This window comes from Melospiza melodia, chromosome 1 (genome assembly GCF_035770615.1).
Source record: "Melospiza melodia melodia isolate bMelMel2 chromosome 1, bMelMel2.pri, whole genome shotgun sequence".
NCBI classification, from domain to species: Eukaryota; Metazoa; Chordata; class Aves; order Passeriformes; family Passerellidae; genus Melospiza; species Melospiza melodia.
Window position 1 is genome coordinate 87,431,706 of NC_086194.1, and position 23,445 is coordinate 87,455,150.

At 39.6% G+C, this 23,445-nt stretch overlaps 1 long non-coding RNA gene across 1 annotated transcript in view; it reads right to left on the reverse strand.

Annotated features, from left to right (window-relative positions):
* Window positions 1-1,185: 1,185 nt before the first annotated feature.
* The window catches only part of LOC134429919 (uncharacterized), a 74,203-nt gene continuing 51,943 nt past the window's right edge, over window positions 1,186-23,445 (reverse strand). The window contains exon 3 of the long non-coding RNA XR_010030684.1: window positions 1,186-1,213. This is a non-coding gene — a long non-coding RNA (uncharacterized LOC134429919). The remainder of the gene's footprint in view (window positions 1,214-23,445) is intronic.

Here is a 23,445-nt window from a genome sequence, read left to right on the forward strand (position 1 = left end):
ACTTATCTGCATACTGCAAAGATGGAACTAATGCAAGCCAAAATAATTTTTCTTTTCTTTCTGTAAGTACCATTACTAATATATTTCACATGGTTAAAAATGCATTATATCTAGGCTCCTTCTTTAAATGTGCATGCATAAATTTAGCTTGGATACTGTTAAATATAATTTCAAGCAGCAGAAACAAAATACCATTTTGCAAAAAAGCATTTAAGCAGAAACAAATGCATTACAGTTAAAGTTTCATGAACACTGATAAGATTGCAGACTAAAGCAGCTTAGTAAAAACAAAACAGAAACAAAGGGCCATATACCTCAGTCAGGGCCGTGGGAGGCAACTTCAGTTTACAAAATCCACACTGTAGGAAAAACTCAACCAAGAACTGCTCTTTTTGAGCAAAAAGGGCCAAAAGGCATGTTTTTGTGGGCAGATATTTGAGCTATACAGGTGAAAGGAGCTGGACTAGAGGTGCTGCTATCTCAGCTGTGGCACAACGCACAGCTCTGCAGGGCCACTTAGAGAGAAAGTGCTGAGGAGCTCACCACAAGTATGAGCAACCAGCTCTCTGCTTGGGCTGCTTCCTCCCTGCCCTGCTGCCACAGCAAACCCTGCCACTGCCTATGGTAGCAGGCTGCTGTAGCCAGCACAGTACCTGTCTATTTTGCCTGTTCTCCCAGTCCCTGGAAACTCAAATGGCTGCAGCTGCCACCACCAGTGAAGACAGTCAGGATGCACGGGATGTCCAGGACACCGATATGAACATCCCAGTAGTAACTGTATTTTCTTCACTCTTTTCAACCTATCCCACATCCCATAGGCTGATATAGAAGCAGCAAGCCTGGTTCACTAGGCTTCTCCATCCTGGCTCTTCTACTTTCCCTTTCCCATCTCTGTTGCCTCCTGCTCAGTTTATCCAACACAGCTGAGCTGGATAAAGAATGCTGAAGATATTGGCTGAACGTGAATGTTCTAGAGTTCAAGATAACCCAAAAGGGCTGCACATTACTGTGCTGTATAGCTATATGCCCTGAGTTAATAATCTCATTTTCTGCACAGCACAGGCCTGTGTCACCCATTTGAGCCTTTTGACCAACTCAGAATAGGTATAATTTGGTTTGAAGGTCCTTTGGAGCAGGGATTTTCCTCTGCTAAATACCTGCATGGTGGCCTGTTGAACAGGGACAGGCTTCTGATCAACGCCTCATGGTAATCCTGTAACACAAATAATTTTCATAAGAAAATTAATATATCTCACATCAAATGCCTAATGTTCAAGACTTCCTAGAGGTATTTCTAAAATGTTTTTTTGAATCATATTAAAAATACAAGATCTTGGTATAATTTCATTACATTCTACAGTATTTTAGATACCAAAAGGCCTTTTTTCTCCCTTTTTCATCCACTTATAAGCTTATGGCTATTGCAGGGGGAACAAAGAGGGACTAGAAATCATACATGTAATCATAAGAATTTACAGTTTGTCACAAACAACCCTATCTCCCTCCATCTTCCTGTGCCAGAGTAGTATTACTTGGGTTGCAAAATCAGGCATCCAAAAGTTTGGAAGTTCAGATTTTATCTACATATCTAATTCAGCCACACTATGTGTGTTACAACAGCATGTGAGTAATTAAAGTCTATTATTATCAAGTGAATTTCACCTTATCCAGAGCAGACTGGATGGGGCACATTTAATGAGTGACTTTGCAATAACACTTTTTCCTTCTCAGTGTGAGGTCCCCAGCTCTGCAGCTGAAACTCTATTTAGATCTTAAAATAATTTTTTCACAATCTTTTCTGCGCCTTCACAATTCTTGTGTGCTCTATGGGTATCAGTGCTTGGTTTGCCTTTTTTCTTTTTTTAGAAAAAAATTATCCTCCTGAGGTAACAAATGATTATCTGTGTTTTACAAATCAGGAAGTGGGACACAGAAAGGTTGAGAACTTATGTGAAACCACATTGTGGCTACCCAATCTGAGATGACACTGATTTTATAGATCTTTCAAGTGCAGACTGCAACCATTTACATCTCTAAGCATGATGTATTTCTCTTGACCTTGTTCTAACCTCTCATCTTGGTTAGACGAAAGAAGTAAGATACCACAATAAGAAATTTTTCTTGAAAACAACTGTGAGAACCTGGTGGAAAAAGCAGAAAAGGAATCCTACTGGTGTGGGTGATTCCTAAGTGTCATTACTATGAAAGAAATCTCTTTCACATGCAATCCCTGCCCTGTGCACCTACATCTTGTAGGTCTATCAGACAAACAATCAAGCAAGGGTCCCTGAGACAACTGTCTCCTTGATTACAAAACCTTGGTTCAGGTCCAGAACAGCCTGAACAACAAGGAGCCCAACAGCCCCACCTATAATTATGAAGTGAACTTCCAAATACAATATCAAACACGAAGGCTTAAGGAATGTTAACTGCTGCACGCAGAACAAGCTTAAGTTAAAATACTGACAGATTTATTTGTTCCAGTTGAAAAACCAAACAACATTCAATGAATTTAGGGTGTGATAGTAGCAAACAGTAAGAGCACACATCAAGCCTCACTTGATGAGGCTTCCTCATCAGTGTGAGGTTTCCTTGTTGCCCATCTGCTGTGGAGAACAGAAGATCTGCATCAGAGAGAGCAAACACAGTGTCCCCAGTCTTCTCATTGTATGTACCAGTAAAACATTCATGTCAAAATCATTCAGCATGTATTTTGCAGCAAAACCACAGTGTGTGTTTTTGCTATGGCATGTCCCTATATTTGCTATTTCTTAGACAGCACAACATCTAATCTGATAGCTGGTGCAGAGTCCCCGTGCTGTCAGAGGTGCCTGGAGCCACAGCAAGGCAAGGGCAAGAAGGATCCCCGGGAGGGTGCTAAATACACCTGGGCTGTGCATCAGCACTGCCAGCAGTGCCACCCAGGTCTGTGGTTGAAGTCTGTCTACACTATCAGCGTGATTAACTACTCCAGCAACTTTTAATTACCTGCAGATGGGGTGGGAGCATGTGGGGAAATCGCTATCTTGTAGAATAAATCATCGCCTCCCTTTCTTTTATCCCTTGTGCAATAGAGAACACTGAGTGTGCCTACTGACAGCAACAGGACCAGGATTTCCTAAGCCTACTTTTGGGGATCTAGTTCTGAAAATGATGGAAAATTTTGGCAGTATTTTGAATAGATCTCTTGCAGCTGGAAGCCTTCAATTTTGAAAAATGCTCTGTATGTGTTGGCTTGATGGAAAGCATTAAACTGGTGTAGGATCAGACCCATCATTGAGAACAGCAATGGTTTTCTTCTTCTGCCTGCTCAATTATATATTTTTGTCTGATGCCATCAGGCTTTTTGAAAAGAAGCTAACCTCCTACTGGAGTCAGTGCAAGGGAAGAAATGCAAAATGCACTGGGAAGGACTAGGTAAGTTTTCAAAAAAATATTAAGCCTGCACAATATTCTCATTTTTAAACACTTAGAAGGAACTGAGGTCAATGCCTCAGCTTTCTCATGTGGAGGCTCAGTAATTTTTAAAAATCAGGATTCTTCCAAAAGTCATATGTATTCATATGTATCTCTTATTTCTGAAAATTTGAGCCAGTAATCATTATAAACATGTTGCTAGCTTGCAAAACAGCAAGGAGCTTTGTGTTCAGTCTTTTCAACAATGTTCTAGCACAATTAAATTCTGTTCTGTACACTAAGTTTCTCTTTGTCAAAATAGAGTTTTTTCTGCAAGCACTGACATTCATTAAACACAGTTTCTCAAGGTTATTTCAGCTAAAATCCCAGCTCTGCCTCCTTAAGTTTTATGACCCCTACCATCAACTCGTGTCCCATTTCTAGTAAGGAATGGTTTTGTGTCCAACTCAGCATATTTTTCTTTCTTTCCTTCCATGTTTTCACTCAATTTTGTCAGCTAAGCAGAGGATGCATGTGGATTGCCCTCTGTGTCAACTGCCCAGTACATACTCGACTGGCCAGCCAGTTCCTCAGCTGCTGGGTCAGCCAAATGCTTTGGGAAAGGGCTAAACTTTACATCATGGCTTTTTCTGTATAAAGGAGTGGACAAAGCTTTGCTTTGCGACCCAGCCTCAGTTTTTATAAGGCATCCACTCCTCTCTGCAATTTGGGTGATGTCCCAACTCTCAGGTTCAAAAGTTTCTAGAAGAGGAGTGACTGATTGATACGGAAGTCTGGCAACTCCTCCAGCAACCAAGCCACAAACATACTCTGCCAGGAATACTGTGTGTTGATGAAAACTTCTATGAAGAAGAGCTCACACATATCTGAAACAGAAGGAAATACATATCAAAAAGCACAGCAGAGCCAGTATACAGAAATAACATCTGCAATTACTTGAGTATATACCAAGAGAATTCTGTATACCACTTAGGGCACACCATACTAGTGTTTAAAAAGAAAATCTTTTTAGTTTTCATCACACTAAAAATTTACCATCTGTTATATGGAAGTTTGTTTTTCCCTTTCCTTGTAATTAACTTTTTATTGAATTAATTACTCCAGGTGAGCTGGAAGCGGCTGTTCTACCTCACCTGGTGTGGCTGCGTGTACCCACGCCCAGCCTTGCCATTCACCATTCAGATGCAAATCGTCCTGCTCCCCACATGAAATCCTTGGCACACACCCAAAAAGCCTGCTAGCGACAAAAAACAATAACATGGCAGGCAGCTGCTGCTACACAGAAGGGAAAAAAGTTTTAGTAAAAAGGACATATATTTCCTGCTTGGTCATTTAAAAATGTGTATTCTACTGAACACAGCAGGTGAGAAAGCATTGGAGATAAAGAGAGAGTGAATTTAAAGTAACTTGCGCATGGCACCTACAGGACACTGATCCCTTTTCTGCATGACAATGAATAATTTTGCTACCTTGATACATCATGCATTTGTGTGTGTCTGTATACATGTATACACACAGGCACAAGCAATGAAGAAAACCTGTCAAGAAATTAGAATAAAGCAGTGAGCTGAACTGGATTATGAAAGAGTTCTGTTAATTGCAGTAACATTATACTCAAACATATAAAAAAAGGTAGAAGTCCTCATCTGAGGAGCCTGTCTGGAGATGATGAATTAATTCCATTCACATTTATAAATTGAGGTCACAAAAGAAATAGATGAAAGCTGCTTAAAATAAAATTACATATTGCGTGCATGATTATTTCTCTATGAGACACCAAGAAAGAATAATCTGTTGCTAAATGTTATTTATTTTAGCTATTTACTAAACGTTCCTTTGGTGAAGACAAGAAGAGAACAGACTAGAGAATGGAGTGGCAGAAGCCAGACCCTCATGGACTGATGAGTACTACACCATGTGGCACAATCCATATATTTTGAGAATGTCCTAAGACACTGTGGCAGCTTTTTGTAGTAAAGGTGGTCTCCACCTTGCAATGGTTCTCATGTATGTGCAAAGCCCAGTACAGCAATGTGGCTTTTATTGCCCTTGAAACAGCACATGCTGTTCTTTCTTTACCAAGTCAGTACCTGTTCATGTACTTTTGCTTTTTGTTATTTTGATGTATTTTTTCTCTTCGTTTTCAAAACCTGCTCAAATGTTAGGTTAAAGCTCCCCTTGCTGAGAGACAGATGCAGGGATGAGGTTCCTATTATCTGAGTTGTTCATAGCCAACAGAAGAAGCAACAAAATAGGATCATGCAGCACAAGCATACATGTCATCACTGTTAGTGAAGTAATTACACATTTGGCACTGCTACAGGCTTTCTGCTTGCCAAAGCACTGGGTGGAAGTTTAGGAAGAAAATGGTTATCCCTATTTAGGGCAAAGCTGGTCAATCAATCCTTTATCAATTCCCTCGACACAGCAACACAAGATTGTGGTTGACTTCCCAGAGAGCACATGGGACACCTCCAGTTAGCTGAAACCCACTTCTGAGTGTATCTATCCTGAAACCACATGATCCTTGGAGGCAATGAGCTCCAGCGACTTACTAGAAAGGGTAATTCCATAATAAGATGCTTTTCTGGTCTGGATGCAACATTACAAAATGAGAAAACACGCAGTCAGGAGAAACTCTAACCCACACAACAAACTTAATAGTATTAGGTTTGCCAACCACACAGTAACTTTTATGCTTTTCTGAGTACTGGTGTGGAGCTCAAGTTTTGACAGTAATTGTCTCAGTAACTATTTGCTGGCTTGACTTTGTCTTTGTCTGACTGTGTCACAACTAAAATGGAATAGTGTGCTGAAATGATCAAAAAAGAGAAATGTGTGAGTAACCATGACCAAACCTACCACAGGAAATGTAGGGAAGAGTTCTCAGAGCCGGTGGAACAATACTATTGCAATACGCCGTTGATGGGACTCAAGCCAACATCTCCTCACGATGCTGCAACACACAGCGTGGACGGAACAGCTCAGGGCAAGTTTAATCCCAACACCTCTGCACCACATCATTGCACAGCACAGACCTGCCAAAGAAGTCAACATGGGGCCAGCTGGCACGGCAGCTGGCACAGACTCTCTTACCTGGCTGACAAGCCCTCAGAGGCAGTGTAAGGGAAAATGATGACACAAGGGACACTGGCCCCCACCACAAGCACAGTCAAACTCAATATCAAATCACATGAAAACTCTTACATGCCTCCTATTTATCCTTCTCTGCCCAAGCTATCTATAGCAGTTATTTTGGACTTCATTTATTTTAAAAAGAGTCATCCTCTGAACCAGGTGCTAAAGCAAGGTGACTAAACAACTGCTCAGGTGGGAAATAGGATCAACAGGATTACAGATCTGGTTAAACTAAGCTATCAGAAGCTGCAATAATTAGGTTGCCTGGGGACTCAGCTTCATGCCCAGCCCAGCATCATCATTGGAGGAAATGGTAACTCTGCTGGAAATTTGTTATCTCTTTCTTACTAACCACATCAGGAGATTTCCTATCTCTCAAGCACATGTCTTGTGATTGTAGCCACAGAAATGCCATCTAATGGGTTGAGAAAGTAGGCAACCCTGGACTAAATCCTTCTTTGTTTTGGATGGAAACTGACACATGAACAGTAAACTGTAATTTTTATTATATTTAAAAGCTACTTAAAGATCATATTCACATGCTGTCAAACATGTTATTAATTTGGATAAGGCAAGTGTGAATACAATTTCACCCTTATTACATAAATGTGTGAAAGGACAGCTAGAGCATTCATCACACCAAAAATAACTCTCATGTATTTCCATGTAAAAGTTATTTAAACGGATGTGCAAACTTGTATGACTATATAGGCATTCTGTGTCTTGAATATATGTCATAGATAATGTATCATAGATAAATTATATCTACCTATACAGATAGCCTCCATATTTATTTAAACAAAGTTTAAATATAGATATAGAAAGTTATTTCTATATCTGACATGTGATTTTTGCTCAGTCTTTTTAGGCCTTAACATGCTCAAATATGACTTAAATTACTATGACCTGCCATTTCCTTGTAAGAAGAAGTTGTAAATAAATATGAGCCTCTCATCCTAAATAAAAAAATAGTGTGAATTTGATTCTGTGAAGAGAACAACAAAACCTTCAGTGACTTTTTTAAAAAGACAGGATTTTTCCAGCTATTTATTAACATTAATAGATTACATTTTCACATGCCACAAATAGAATAATAGAATTGTTTGGGTTGGGCAAAAATATCCTGGATGAGATCAGGTTGCCCAGGGCCCCTGGCCTTGAACACTTCCAGGGATGGGACATCCACTGCTCCTGTGGCCAACCTGTCCAAGTGCCTCATCACCCTCAAAGTAAAGAATTTCTTCCTAGTCTAAAACTACCCCCTGTCAGTTTAAAGTCATAGTCCCTTGTCCTGTGGCTACTATCCTTGTAAAACCTCCATCAATTTCACCAGAAGTAAGGAGGTGCAGTCTTGAAGCTCCTCTTTGTGGAAGAGTGTTGGCTACATTGAGTAACAATACCTGCATGCATTCATGTCAAAGAACCACCGACAAAAGGCAGAAGAATGAGCAGCTAAACAGAAGCTCTTCAGCTGCACTCAGTGAACGCTTTGACATGCACTGAATAAGCTGCTGGAGGAGACCCACACACACACTCCTGATTGCAGTGAACATTTTAACTTTGAATCCAGAGAACGCTGTCTTCAGCTAGATCTCACTACTCACATGACTAAAAATTACCCAGCTGAACTGTCCCTCAGTCTGTTACCATATACAAGTTACCAAAGTATGAGGTTGTTTGATAAGGTTTAGATCACCCACGAATTATACCAGAATGATAAATTTAAGGCATGTATGCTATGCTGATAACTTTTTGAAGAGGAAATTGTGTAAACTATAGAGACATATTGTTCTTTTAAAATCTTCCTTTCCGGAAGTTTATAATGATTTTGGCTACTACCTCCAGCTAAAATGCAGAGAGAAAAGAGAGCCAGGGCTATGACAAGAACAACTTGGCTTCTGAAGGAGCAGTATTAATTTTCAGTTATTAAAAAATCGTATACAGATAGTACAGCTTACAGCCTTCTTCATTCATACAGAGGGCTTTCAATGAAGTGTTTACATATTATTTTCCTAGAGAAACATTTCAATAAACCCCAAAACACAGCAATGATCCTTTAAGTAAATAAAATTATTTACTCTAACTGCACATGAATGGTACTATTATTGTGGCAAAATCCACTGATCCCTGGAAACCCACTGGAGACAATTTCTGATATGCAGGGTTTATGGGAGTAGATGCAGGCATATCCCAGAAGGTTGCTAAGGAACTAGCAGATATATGCATTTTTTGCAGATCTGACATGTAAAATATATCCCTGTTTCTTGGATTAGGCAAACTGAGAAAGCTGTGTGGAATGAGATACTCACAACAAATTCTCCTTATTTCCCTCTAATCAAGAAACCCCTGAGAACTATAATTATGAATAATTCAACCTTTCACTAACATTTGGTGCAATTAATAACAGTACTTTAAAGCTGCTAGCTTTGTTTATCTTTTTATGCATAATTAAAGGGTGTTGATATTTAAGTTTTCAGCCAAGGAGCAAACTAGGTTTGGTATTGCTGGCAGCAGCTGCTCCTGGCTTAACTAGGATGTGATAACCTGATATTGCCCCATCTCAGCTCACGCGGTGCAGTCAGCTTTCTTTGCGACCACTCCTGTTCACGCTTCATTGTGCTGGAATTCTGTGCTCTGTTTGAATCAGTAGCTGACTGCCTTCTTCCTCCTCCCCTCTTCTTTCCACACATGCATTAGCAGCTTGGATCTGTGGTCAGAACCTGCCTAGTTTTCTCAAGGGTACCAGTCACCAAAGGCACGGTTTTTGAAAAGTGATTTTCTGTTTCCCACTTTCCAACAGTTTCAGATGCATACAGAAAATAGAGAAATCTGAAAAACAGACAGCTACCAGTGCATTGGATTTTCTGCTCCTGTGATTAAATTGATCCCTGGCTTCCAAAGCATAAATGAAGTCCAGAAAAATTCCCTTTTTAAAATATATGCTCCAAATTTCTATGGTCCTACTGCATGCTCTGTCATTTCAGTTTCCTTTTGTCTCATCAGAGAATTCCTCTAGCAGATTGCTTTATTACTTTTGCTGAAAGGAAACTCTCCAACAAGGTCTCTAGTAAGAGATTTCACATAATTTTCCATTTTCCCAGTGTTTTTATTAATTAAAAAAAAAGTGATTTTTAATTTTCAGCACTTTCTGGTAATTGGGAAAGTTTTTAAATTAGGAACCAAAAGCAACAAATGAGTGATTGTATTTCTCCTTTAGGTCAGAACTTAAAACTGCTGGACTCTGGATTTAATAAGACTACAAAGAGTTTTTCCTTTTACATTTTCTATAACCTAGCTGGTTTCTGACCACAGGGCCCTTTACATGTTTTGAAGTGGTACATATGGCTACATTAGCATCACTATTTCAAGTCCCATCTGCATATATGAACACTATTAACTTTTTGAGTTTTTCAGACTCTTAAATCCATCTGAACAAAGAGAAAAGTCAAAATATGGCCATGTTTTCATCAAATTAAACAGTCAATTGCAACCACCACCCCACAACCTCAAAAGAGTCCCTGCTTCCAGAGCTAGAGGGAGAACAAACTTCCTAGGCGTAGTCTGAGCCAACTTTCTCTTGTGGGATTCAAACATCCTTCTGGGCTAAGCTGGATAACTGTGCTCAATAATTTCCCATTTTCTTGTGAGAGCATGCTTTGCAAAAGCAAAGTGATTGCAGGTAGTAGGGGCATCCAGTTAGGAACTACAGCACTCGGTTCCATGTATGCCTACCCACCTTTTGGTTCCCAACTTTTCCTCTTTTTCTGGTGAACACATAGCCCATGTTCTGAAGCCCTCTGAAGTGTTTTCAGAGATGTCTGGATGATTGGGTAATCCCTTCAATCTGAGAAAGATTTTCTCAGCAATGGTGCAATAAAGGAGAAGGGAACATGGTGTTTTCTGTGGACCCAGTCTGGTTTTGCGCTTCAAGACAATTCACTGGATAGAGAAATACCACATTTTGTTTTCACTCATTGTGTTCATACTTTGACTTATGCTTGGAGAGAGAAGTCAATATTCAACTACTTATATCCATGGCTCCATGCTTTGAAAGGTAGTTAAAGGGTCTGAATACACATGAAACCAACTGATCTCAGCTGGAACTTTGGGAACAGAAAATCAAAGTTAATATTCTCAAACATGACAATGTCATACAGAATCCAAAGTCTCAGTTACAAAATGTCACAGGGCCATAAATTAAAAAAAAAACAAAACAAAAACAAACAAACAAAACAAATCAACAGAACAAAAAATTCAGACTTTAGGGAATGATAAAATTCTGAGCCCTCAGAAGGGCTAAGATGATAGATGGGCTGCATGGTGCCCTGGTTCCTAAATCTCTGAGTAATATTTGAAATAGTCTTTGGTTCTAGAGGTCACTTAGCTACCTCAGAATATTTTTCTCCCAGATACTAAATATGTGATTAAAGAGTCAGCTGCCTGTAAGGCTATTGGCTTGTTTCCCTAACCCAGGAAGGACTAACATCCTGCCAAAATCTTTTTCAGGCTTTTCCCTCAGGCTGACTTTATTAATTCAGGAGGAAAAAAAAAAGAAGAAGAAAAGAAAAAGAAACCATCTCTCACAAAACGTAAGCTGCAGGGGCCATTTCCCCATGCTGTAGCTCTCCTTGCTCTAGAGCCAACATCTCTCCTTTTATTCCTCATCTTAATGAGCTTTCTCAACTCTTGGTAAGCTCTGTCTGACCTAAATGAGTCAGGGAATGGGCAGAAGTTTCTGCCTCCTGGGGCCCTTGACCCTTAACGTGGCTGCCTCTCCTGCTGTCATGCCTGACCTCAAACTCCAGGACTACAAGCATTAAGCTCTTTAGGAAATTAGCACAGTAGACATATAGTTAAGTACCTACTTGGATATCCAATTTCTAGCTCCTGTTTCTGAGAACATGCCTGCTGTTCTCTCTGCTGTAAGGCAGGATGCGGTTATTGCTGGCATTAAATGTTGTTCTGCATCCTTAACTTCTCATGGAAGGGAAAAACTGAGCGAGGTACTCCACGGACTGGAAGCAAGGTGCTCATATGAAGCTGTCAGCTTGCTCAACATTAGAGCTGTATTTGTACCAACACATGCTTTATAAAGTCATTCCTGCTTCTGTTGTAGCATTTCTGCTGTGGGTCCCTAAACAGAATAATTGGCCAGTTTGCTCAAAACATGGCCTCAGTCTCTAGAGGGCAGGTAGAACAGAGACCATGTTATTACAGTGAGCCACAGCCCAGCACTCTGTCATTTAAATGTCATGAAGCACAAAGATGGATGTTGCATAAATATCAGTGTGGGCAGAACAAAGGCCCCATTCTATAGGTGGCCAGCAGTGCACACAGTTTAAGGGGAAGTGCCCTAAGTCACTATGATGTATGGAGGTGAAAAGCATGAAGAAGGCCAACTTTACCCTCCAAAACACTGCCAGTGTTTCCCAGGCTCGCACAAGCAGGTGCCAAGCAGAGCAGTAACAGCCTGCAAAGAGCTACCCTTTCCCCATCACAGAGTCACTGTTACCTCCTGCTTTGGGATGCTGAAAGCTCCTTTGGTAGGTCTGTTCTCCACAGCCAATATGTTCATACATTTATATACCAAATATTTCCTCTCAGTGTCTGTCATGCCTATATCACACCTTGATAGCATGACAGCCACTTGCTTTTTCTCTTTGTAGTGCAAGGTTGTCACCACCTACACTCCCAATACCTGAGAATGTCTCCAGGTTATTATAGTTTATATTAAAAGAGCAGTTAAGCAGCACTAATCTCTGTAATTGCAGAAGAAGGATCATGCAATACATTATTTCATGTTAAATAAACCTCTATGTCTTTTAATGCCAGAGAAAGGAATTGTTTTTCATTTCTTTTTGTTTTAATCTGGTTTTGCTGACATTGAATTCAATGCAATTCAAAGCGGGTCTTTTTTGAAGCAGGCACAGGAGATCAAAAAACCTACCCTATGCTGGCAATAACTTTTAGCTAGAACAGCTGGGAAGGTTTGATCAGATTCTAGTTCTCCCAATGGGGTGAATAGAGAAGGAGGCCAAAAAGACAAACTAGAGGGGAAAAAAGACTTCTTTTTGAAGGTGTAGCTCTAGTTCCTTCCCACATGCATCTCCACAAGGGCAATAAAAGAAAATGGCTTCCTGCTCCTTGTTCCTACCATGAATTTGAAATTTTGTGTCATTTGACCAGGGTTACTGTCACTTAATAATTTCTAGAATGCATTAGGTGAAAATAGCACTTTGCAAACAACTTGAAATTTCCACTTGAAACTTTGCAAACAATTTGAAAATTTCTGTCCCAAATGTTCTGTAATCTAGGGACAAATCTTTACAAATCCTGTGGCTCTGCAGCTCACATTTATGCCACAAGGGCTCAGGAGCTCTCAGGAGTCAGCACTATTTCAGCTGGATCATTCTCTGAGTGAAGTCAGTGGGAATTTTGCCAATGACTTCCTTAGTTGAAGGCACAAGCTATAATTCAGAGGACCAGGATGTCAGAGCCAGCAGAACAAGCTTAGAAGGGTGACAGCAACAAATGAAAAGGAAAAACTGGCAGAATGCATAACCCTTCTGTTTGAGGTGGACTTCAGCAGCTTGGGAGATAATAACTGGGATGAGAGGTGGAGAGGGAAGACTGCAGGAACAAATCCATCTTGTGTTACATCCTTGACTAATTCCTTTGACTTCTGCAAGAGTTATTGGACTGAGTAAGGTGAGGATTTAGAGGTGCATGTTCCTACACAGCACAATGCATGAACTGTAGACATTTACAAGCATTTCAGACTAACACCCGGCCTGTTAAAACCAGGAAACTGGCCACTTGGGATTAACCTTGCAGTATGATATTCATTATTCACAAGCATGGCAATTCAACAGAGACTGACTATGAAGTCTGATATTCATTAAACTGCAGTACAGCATCTCTGAGGTGGCCATGGTGCAGCCCTGTGTGTGTGCACTTCTGTGTGTGCACTTATGTACGTGCACTATAAAATACGATGGCAAGAGGGAGGATGTATATTTTAGAAAGGACACAAATTCAGCACAAGCAGTGGCTGGCCTTGCAGGGATCTCTGGTAAAGATGCCAAGTAATGTTTGGTTTCCAGGTCAGACAATTTTTTTTTATCCTAAATCTACTCATGCAAAGACACAGCTTATAGCTTGCAGATGGCTCATTCTGCTGATCTGCCAGTATTCACACTCAGAGTGTGGAATTATATCACATGAGCGAGGGGATTGCTGTCTTTTTCCATGGCTTTGTTATTGCACGCAAAAAAATACAGCTAACCAAAAAATAAGAAAAAAGGGGGCGACTGAATCATTATTTTTTTGAGAGATTTTAAAATTTAATTTAAAAAGACAAGGCAAACATGAGCTCCCAGTCAAACACTATCTCTTACTCATATGTTTATCAAGACAGTCAGAAAATGAGGATGGATTATAGCTTTTAAATAAAGGATTCACTAACATTATTAGGCAAAAGTTTTTTTTCTCTCACTTGGGTGCTTACTTGCATTTTTCATACTTTGAAAATTCCCTGAACAATGATAATCATTAAGAATAATTGCTAATGTTATAAATACTAACAGCCTCAAATTCATTAACAACACCAAGGAAAACAAATTAGTATGAATGCTTAGATTCAGTTCGTGAAAAGGAGAGACACAATCTATTTGCACAATATTATAATAAATTTTAAAATCTCAATAGAGTTGCACTTTTGTAAACCAGAAGTGAATGTATTAATTTATTGAAGGTATCTAGGGATTGTACCAATATAGCACAGAAAGGCTGACCTGTGAAATATGTAGTCTATAATAAAACCACACAAGAAATCCATTGATGCAAGTTGATCTAAAGAAAAAAGTTTAATATTTTGTCCTTTGGAAAATTATTTGGGCTAATAAAAGCTATTCACACATTTATGATTAAGTAGTTGGATATTTTCATCTGAAAATGCATTTTTTAAAAGGGTAGGGCTAAGAGTTTCACAACACCTGCAAGACAACAGAAATATGGAGCCACAAGAGATAGTTCAGCAACGGGCCACTAAGATGATGAAGGGACTGGAGCATGTCTCCCATGAGGAAAGGCTGGAAAGGCTGAGACAGAAAGGACTGCTCTCTCAGAGGACAGACCACTCAGGGGGGTCTTAGTAACTTATGTAAATACCCGAAGGGAGGTTTTGTGAAGGACCCAGGTTCTTTCCAGTAGTGGCCAGTAACTACAAAAGACAAAAGTATAAACTGAAACACAGGAGATTCTCTCTGAACATCAGGAAACACTTTTTCACTGAGGAAAAAATGAGGATGACTGAGCACTGGCACAGTTCGCCCAGAGAGGTGGAGGGTTTTCCACCCCTGAAAACATTCAAAAGCTGTCTAGAAATGGTCCTGGAGCTTGTTCTAAGGGACCTTGTTTAAGCAGAGAGCTGGACTAGATGACCTTCAGAGGTCCCTTCCAACCCCATCTAGTCTGTGATTCTGTGATTCATCATTTCACAGCATCACAGAATATTCAGAGTTGGAAGGGACTCACAAGGATCACCAAGTCCAGCTCTTAAGTGAATTCTCCATAGGGGGACTCAACCCACAACCTTGGGGTTGTCAACACCATGCTCTAACCAAGATAATCTCAGGTTTTTCTGTTCTTTTTTTGTTTGTTTTTTGGGTTTTCTGGTTTTGTTTTGTTTTGGGTTTTTTTGTTGGATTTTTTGGTTTTTTTGTTGGTTTTTTTTGTTGGGTTTTTTTTTTTTTTTTTTTGGTTTTTGGTTTTGGTTTTGGTTTTTTGGGGTTTTTTTGTCTCTGAAAGATGTCATTCAACTGAAATGAGACATTTTTGTTTGGGTGAGGATAGGGGTAAGGAAGAGCAAAGAGATCCTTTTAGCCCCAGACTTAGCGTACTGGTTTAAGCTTCCTCAGTTATGGTGCTGACACATCATAAAGTTCAATCTCCTGTAGCTGTGTAGCTGTGAAGGTCACTGCCCCAGCTGTGTCAGAGGCCTCCAGACAGACAGACACACAGACCTGATGGGAGGTGCAGCTCTCCAGGCCAGAGGTTGCCCAGAGTGCCTGAGGCCTCTTAGCAAGGTTGGGTTGACAAAAGTTCTTTTGCAGAAACTGTGCTGTGGCTGAGGAGCTGCATGGCCAGGGGAAGGAGCTACGGGAAGCAGTGTTCAGGCTACCCAGAACTCAAGCAAATGAGCAAGACATTGACCAGTTACTTTCGGAGATGTTGCAGCCTCAAGACTCCTGGGAGTGTGGGGCCTCCGTTGCTGCAAAGACGCAGGCGGCCTCAGAACCCTGCAGGGGAGTTAAAGGACTGTTACTGAAGGGTCTGATGAAGATGAAGGCTGGAAGCAGGTTACGACGTGCCAGGAGGAATGTTCCTCCTCCTTCTCAGAATCTGCAGAGTAGGAATGGTACTTTCCGTAACAGGTATGAGGCTCCAGAATCAGAAGGCCAGACAACTGATGGGGTGGGCAAAGGTCCTACATGGATAGTGGGGTGTCTTAAGACAGCACCTCCTCTACCTTTCATCACAACCTCCTCTGTTAAGAGGAAAAGAAGGAGAACTTAAATAGGACACTCCCTCCTAAGGGGAACAGAGCGCCCAATGTGCAGACCAGACACAATTCACAGGGAAGTCTGCTCTCTCCCAAGGGACATAAGGGACACTACTGGAAAACTCTCCAGTCTGGTAAGGTTCTGTGATCACTATCCACTACAGGTTGTTCAAACTGGCAGTGACAAAATAAAAAAGAGAAGTCCAAGGGCAATCAAAAGAGTCTGCAGGGCCCTGGGATGATTGGCAGAAGGGATCAAGAGCACAGGTAGTAATTTCCTCAATTCTTCTGGTAACAAGGAATGATATTGATAGGAATAGGCAGATCCATCAGGTCAATGCATGGCTCCTAGGTGGGTGTCAGCAGAAAAATTCCAACTCAGCATATTCTGTGATACTGTGAAATTAATTTACCCTCTCTCCTCCGTTTATTCAACAAACTGAAAGATTAAACTGGGCCTTCTCTCATCGTCATTGGAATCTGGTGTGATTCCTTACTCAGTTTTCATCTCAAAAAGACTCCCTAAAATAATTGGCACTAGCAAACCCCCCCATTAGACCCATTCTCCTCCTTTTTTCCTGTACTTCCATGTCTTTGGCCTTGAGTGTATACTGAGGGCAATTAATTTACCTGAGCTTGTATGCCTAGCTTGAATATACGTGAAGGTGGCAGCACAGAGTGGCCTAAAATGAACAAGAGGAACCAGCGATCCCTGTGCTCCTTGCACCATGTAGTCCTCAAGCTCATTAGGAATCACTAGCCAGGGATCATTGTGTGTAACAATACAAACAAACAAACAAAAAAACAAACAAACAAAAAACCAAAATAAAACCAAAGAAAAAAAGGCAAATAAAAAAAGTGGTTTTTTTGACTAGTTAAGACTGAAGTTTATTTGGACAACTTTGCAGGATTTTGTCTCGTGACACGTGAGAAGAAACAAGTTGTTGAGCAAACTCTATAATGAGGTTGCAGGATAGGTGCATCTGCAGGTGTTTGATTCCAGATGATGATAAGTGTAACACAGGACAAGAGACTGAAGTGGCAGTAACTTTTTACTTGTGTTTCCACAATTCTTAAGAGACCCAGTCCTAGACTGATATCTCTATGGCAATCAGCATTCTACAAAGATTAATATGATGATTAGAGCTGCAACAGATTACAACTGCAATATAAAGTTATTCATGCTTAACAAATGGATATCCAGGGAGTAAAAAGAAACATGGAAAAAATATTGATAAGAAGGGTAAGCAGTGGACAATTGACTGAAGTTTAAGACATTTGGAGAAATATAGGAAGGCAAGGAGAATTTCAAAGAAGGCTTTGAAATGTAGGCAATGGAGTGGCCCTGAAACTTTCTGTTGAATTTCTCCTAAAAATAAAGGGCAGAATAAAAGAAATCATAGGAATAGTTTGAAAATTGACCTAAAAGCAGTGAAACATAAACTAAAAATCCTTAAAAGCCAGCATGCTTGTCCAAGCAATGCAAATAGAAGGGGTGCCAGGGTTTAATTAAAAGAATAGAAAATTCATATCTGCAGCATTACCTGTAACAGCACAGAACTGTATTTGTCTAGAGAAAGAGAGAAGAAAATACTGAACCACCACATGATAAAAGCCCAGACAACAGCAAACAGCTTTTCAAATTGAAAATAAGCCCATGACTTTGAGCTGTTACTCTGAGAAAATCAGCAAACTTACAACCTTGAGAAGGTCATTGTAGAGAAAAGATCAAGTGAAAGAGGGTGACCATTTGTCAATCTGCTTACAAGGAGTAAGCAAAAGAAAGAAATTATACAGAATATTCACCTAAGAGAAAAGAAAGGGAACAAAGTTCCAGGAAGTGTGTACCCAGGGAAGAAGAGGATAAGGAAGTAGGGAATAGAGAACAGCAGATAAGAGGAAAAGAGAAAGAGCAACTAGGAATTCATCTAAGTAGTAAATGCATTATATTAAAGCAAGTTAAATCCAGAAAGCATTTTTCCAATACTACTCTTTTCAAAAACTGTGTCTGTTACAACAACATTGCTGAGAGATCTTGAATGTGAGAAGGTAAGTCTCTGAAGTTCTATTAGTAAAACTCTGTTAAAATTCTGCCTAAGATACAAATATATCATATAGATTCTGCTCTGAGAGAAGAAAATTACCCTATTTGATAAGCACAAATTACTTGGAGAGCATTTTGATACATCTCTTGTCCAAGAAAGAAAGAAGCAATAGTCAAATAATTTTCAAATTCCCTTTAAAATGTATTTTAAGAGAGTATTGGGTCTCCTTTTTTTCCTATTTTTATCTATGCCAGGTTACCAATCCCTAAAGAGTATAATAGTTTCTAGAGCACTCCTTTGGGAGATTTCAGCTAGGTGTGGCCTAATTGTGAGATGTGCTGCCACATGAAAGCTTCTGCAGGGCAAGGAACAGAGATTATGTTAGCATTTTAATCATTCTGTGGTAGGCAAAACAGCAGGATTTGTAACCTGAAATGGCTACAGCACCCTTCCAAATAGGGTTTAAGTGACAAAGTCAAGTCAGGATATGCAGAATGAGGAAAATGCATCAAATAATCCGTGTGGAAAATCACGTCCAAACGCCCTCAACTCCAGTTGTGAAAACTCTGAGAAGCATAATGAGAGACGGGGATCAACAGGGCTATGGAAAATAATGAACAATGACTATAAAGCAGCCTACTCTAGAGTCAGATTTCTGATCTGTAGCCTTGTTGTTGTCCCTGATTCATGATGCTCTTTACCCATCTGAGAAAAAGGAACAGGGTTATTTTACAGGGAGGGGGATGTGAACCTTAATTTGCTAACATTTCCAAAAGAATTGTGAGATCCTGAGATGAAGGGCCCAAATTTAATGCTCATTGTTTAGGCTGTAGTCTGTCTGTGCTCAGACAGAACTCCCACTGAGACTGGGAGCTGAACAACAATTCCCAAAGTTGGTCCATTTTTCCTTGGAAAATGAGACAGTTGCAAAGTACAGTTCGTTTGCCGCATTCATTCAGTACCCTGGAGATAGAGCATTATGGTTAGTTACACATCTCAGAAAGCTTCTTCAGCAATATTGCAATGGCTTTGAATTCTTACAAGGCTATGCAGTCCAAGTAAAACAAAGCTACTGGCAAAAGTAATAAGCCAGCACTCCACACCTGATTAAACAGCATTGTTTTTAGTCTAGCACCATGCCAAGGTCTCGTGTCAATGTGGATGCGCAGTATCCAAGAGCTGCTTAAAGTGAAGCTTTCATCACAGCAGCAGTGAGTAACTTGCTCTGCAAGCAGGTATGCCTAACCCTGTCTCTAAATTCAGCAGTTTTCAGGAATCAAACCCCTCCACACACACACACACACACACACAAACGCACAAAAAAAGTAAAAATAAAACAAAAACCAAAAACCCCCAACAAAAAAAGACCCAACAACCCTTTCTCAAATCCCAGCGGTGATGGAATGTAAATAAGGGAAACTGAGCCCTTAAATGATCTGCACATGCACACTCTACCTACAGCATTTCTGGTTGCTAACTGTAAGCAGCTGCCAATTTCCCTCTAATGCTCAGACGACTTGCTAACTGATCTGCAAGTCCCAAAAGTGTGTTATCTTTAATGTGCCTCTAATTTTGCTAAGAGCCTACTATTTATAGTGTGCCATTTATTTACTTATTTACCTTCAACTAATTAAAGCTATCATTTAAAAAAAATGCAAAAGAAAAGCACACACTTTTCTTGTGCATATGTGTGTGTGTAGAAAACCCAATCTGTTCACTTAACTGGATGAATGTTACAAAAGTTCTGTTTTGCTTGGAAAAGCAATGTATGAGTAAAAGCTCCAAAACCCTAGCATTATTATCTCTAATTACAATTGGCAATATGTGGCGATCATAATTATTCATTTATGCAAAATAGCTTACAGTGTATCTCATTTTTTATTCCCTGTTAAAGGATGGCTCAACAAAAGAAGAAAAAAAAAGATTATAGTGCTGAGCATAATTGTGCTAAATGCTCAGTCATTTTGTTTAAAAAATACTGCAAGACTAAACTGCTATTTCTGCAGAGACAGAAAATGATTTAACAAAGATATATAGTATACTCTGCAGGTGGCAATCCATCTAGAAAACATATTTCCCTGAAAATAAGAGTTACTTCACAAAAAAACTTGAAAGCATAAGAAAGAAAGAAAGAAAGAAAGAAAGAAAGAAAGAAAGAAAGAAAGAAAGAAAGAAAGAAAGAAAGAAAGAAAGAAAGAAAGAAAGAAAGAAAGAAAGAAAGAAAGAAAGAAAGAAAGAAAGAAAGAAAGAAAGAAAGAAAGAAAGAAAGAAAGAAAGAAAGAAAGAAAGAAAGAAAGAGAAAGAGACCTTCCTTGTTTTAATCTAGCACATGCTTCTCCTGTTAGTAAAATGCAAATTTGCAAATAGTCAGAGGAGAGACCATGACCATAATAACTCGCTATGGTTCTGCAATATGGCACTCTATTCTATTTCAGTTCTACCACAGTACACTAAGCAATTGAATAAGATCAATTCATGACAAAAGAATAAGGAAGGACGAGTTCACGCTACTCACATAAGTAATCCTTATTTATGTGTGTATTTCTAGCAGAATATCACCCTAGTTTAGGGTACTCAGAAAAGCCACAATTCATGAGAGCTTCCAGTCACGCTTTAATCTGGCACTTGGGGTCAGGGACTTCAGAGGACAACCTCCCCAGATAAAAAGGACTCAGATTCAGGATGCCAGGTCTAGAGATTCAGTCTCATGAAAATAAATGATGAGAAGGCTGCTAATTAGGAGAAGCTGGAAAGATACTCTAAAGCCTGTCTGAAACAGACAGGGCAGCCTTAATCCTGATGTGCTGCACCAGATCAGCAACATTTACTCTTGGATCCAATCCCACTCTTTCTTGTGGAACAGCCTTCCTCCCATCACAGTTATTCCTGTCTCAGAGTAAAACTGAAGGCAATAGAACTATTTCTGTGGAAAGAGTTCTATTGGTACTGAACTGGTTCTAAAGGTACTGAACCAATGGGGTTTTTTGATGGCTAGGCATTTAAAAACTTTTTCAAAGTGTCTTAGATATATAAAAATGTAGGGGACTTTAAAATCAAATGGGAAGCAGATTTTTTTTTTTCTTGTGCTGATGGTGTTGATTAGAGCAGAGGAAATGGAGATCATCATTGGAATGCATGGGAAAAACCAGACTTCCAGAATAATATAAGTTGCACTATGTATTTTTACCAAACAAAAATTGGTCAGCTTCACAGAGTTTTTAAAAGAGTCAGTTTTCTTCTCCTGAATTCGTAAATGAGGACAGAAAATAAGGGAAACATGGAAGAACATCATACATTAAAAATTTAAAGCAATATAAGTAAAATACAATTCTGAAAGAAACAAGGAACAGTATTGCCATTACTTTCCACTTGTTTTTACCATCAGCACAATAAATGATTATCATGTGAGCTTGTCTCTCTTTTTCTCTCTTGAGCACATGATTAGGATGCAGGAGATACCAACTAGACCCAGCAGTGATTGCTTACTATAGATAATTCATTGTGTCTTGGTCCATTAACACTAGAAGACATTTTCCACCCTTCCCACAGAACCAGGAAGAAACACTCTGTTTGCATCACAGTAAATGTCAAAATTCATTTCTTAATCAGAATGTAGAGTTGGGTCCTGTGCCTGCTGTGCATATTACAGCAGACAGCTTGTGCCTGCTCAGAGGTCTGGGTTTACTAACACAGTCATCATTTCCTTTACACAGCACAACACCTGTCTGAGATGCCCTGATTACAAAAACCAGATTGTTATGTTGTTGTTGTTATTGCACTGTGATCCACAAAAAATGATGTCAAACACCAGGACTCTGGGTGTACCTTTGGAGCAATGAGAAAGAAAGCATTACTATCCCCGGTAGCAGATGAAGGGACAAGTGAAGGCCATCTACAAAAGGTACACTTCAGTGAGGAAAGTGTTCACTTGGGACAGCTGAGAGTTGTAGCCTGGCCCCCATCTATTGGCAGCCTGAAACAAAATAACAAAGTTTGATATCAACCAGAAAAGACCATAAAAGACCACTCTTCCCAACTATATGCAGCTTCCAGTCCACTCTAGCAATTCACATGGGTGAATGTCACAATTGAACATTATCACTCACTGATCTGGAGGCCTGGCTGGATTGTGGACAGAGTATTTATCACCCAGTCCACTGTCACAGGGATCACTGAGGGCTGCTTGCATAAGTAAAGCAGTATGCAGACGACTAAATATGTTACCTTAGGAGAAATGTACAGAATATAGCATTTCCAGCATGAAGAAACTGCCATTTCTGTATCACTCTTCTAATTTTAGGAGGGACTGCCAAACTGTCCAAAACAAAGAAATACAAACCAAAGACTATAAATCAAGACAACTATTTGGAAAGAAGAGTACCATTCCTTTCAACAATTCTCTTTAACTTAGAGCAAAACTTTGGACTTTATCCTACCTAAATGTTTCATGTACTTCAATAATTCAGTCAGAATTGCTTGGTGGTCAGCTCTGTCACTAAAACTATCTCATGGCAGTCAGAAATAAACATATGACCATATGTATTTTCTCCTATAGACCTGGCTTCTTGGTCAGGCCATGTATTCCTTATGGCATTCAGAGAGTTGTGACAGTCATAACATAATGACTGGATTAAGACAAGAAGAATCATCTCTGAACCACAGGAAGAGTAGGGAAATCTCCAAGACACCACAAACTGTAAACCTGAGTTATAATTTCTAACAAGATCATGGCTTAATTTACCTTGTGACTTAAATTAATTCAGGTCAAATGTTACAATTAAAAATATTCTGCCATAAGGAAAAGTTTTGTCAAAGTTTCCTAAATGAAACTTAAAGTGTGCAAGACAGTAGACTGTCCATCAGAAAAGCACATTGTTTGGCATTTCTAGGCAGGCTTTTAATACAAGGAATGTTCTTTCCTCTTGCCTTTACAAAATAGTGATTGGCTGTCACAGAAGTGAAGATTCATTGCAATATGGATAATAATGATTGTAAAAATAAGAAATATATTTTAAAATTACAATAGCCAAAATAATTTCTTTTTCATATGTTTCAAAATGACCGGTTTACCTGAAAGCTTTTTTCCATCAATGTGTCTGGAATTTCACAAGCCACATTCTTTCCACCAATATTATGGCTGGTAACATCCTCTACAAGCACTAATTCCTCCCTCTTCATTGAAGACACTGATTTTTCTAGCCTCAGAATTATTGTCTTAAGTCACTCATAAAGTTAAATTTTACCTTACACAAAATACTTTCGTTTTTTCCTATATGTCTTGTT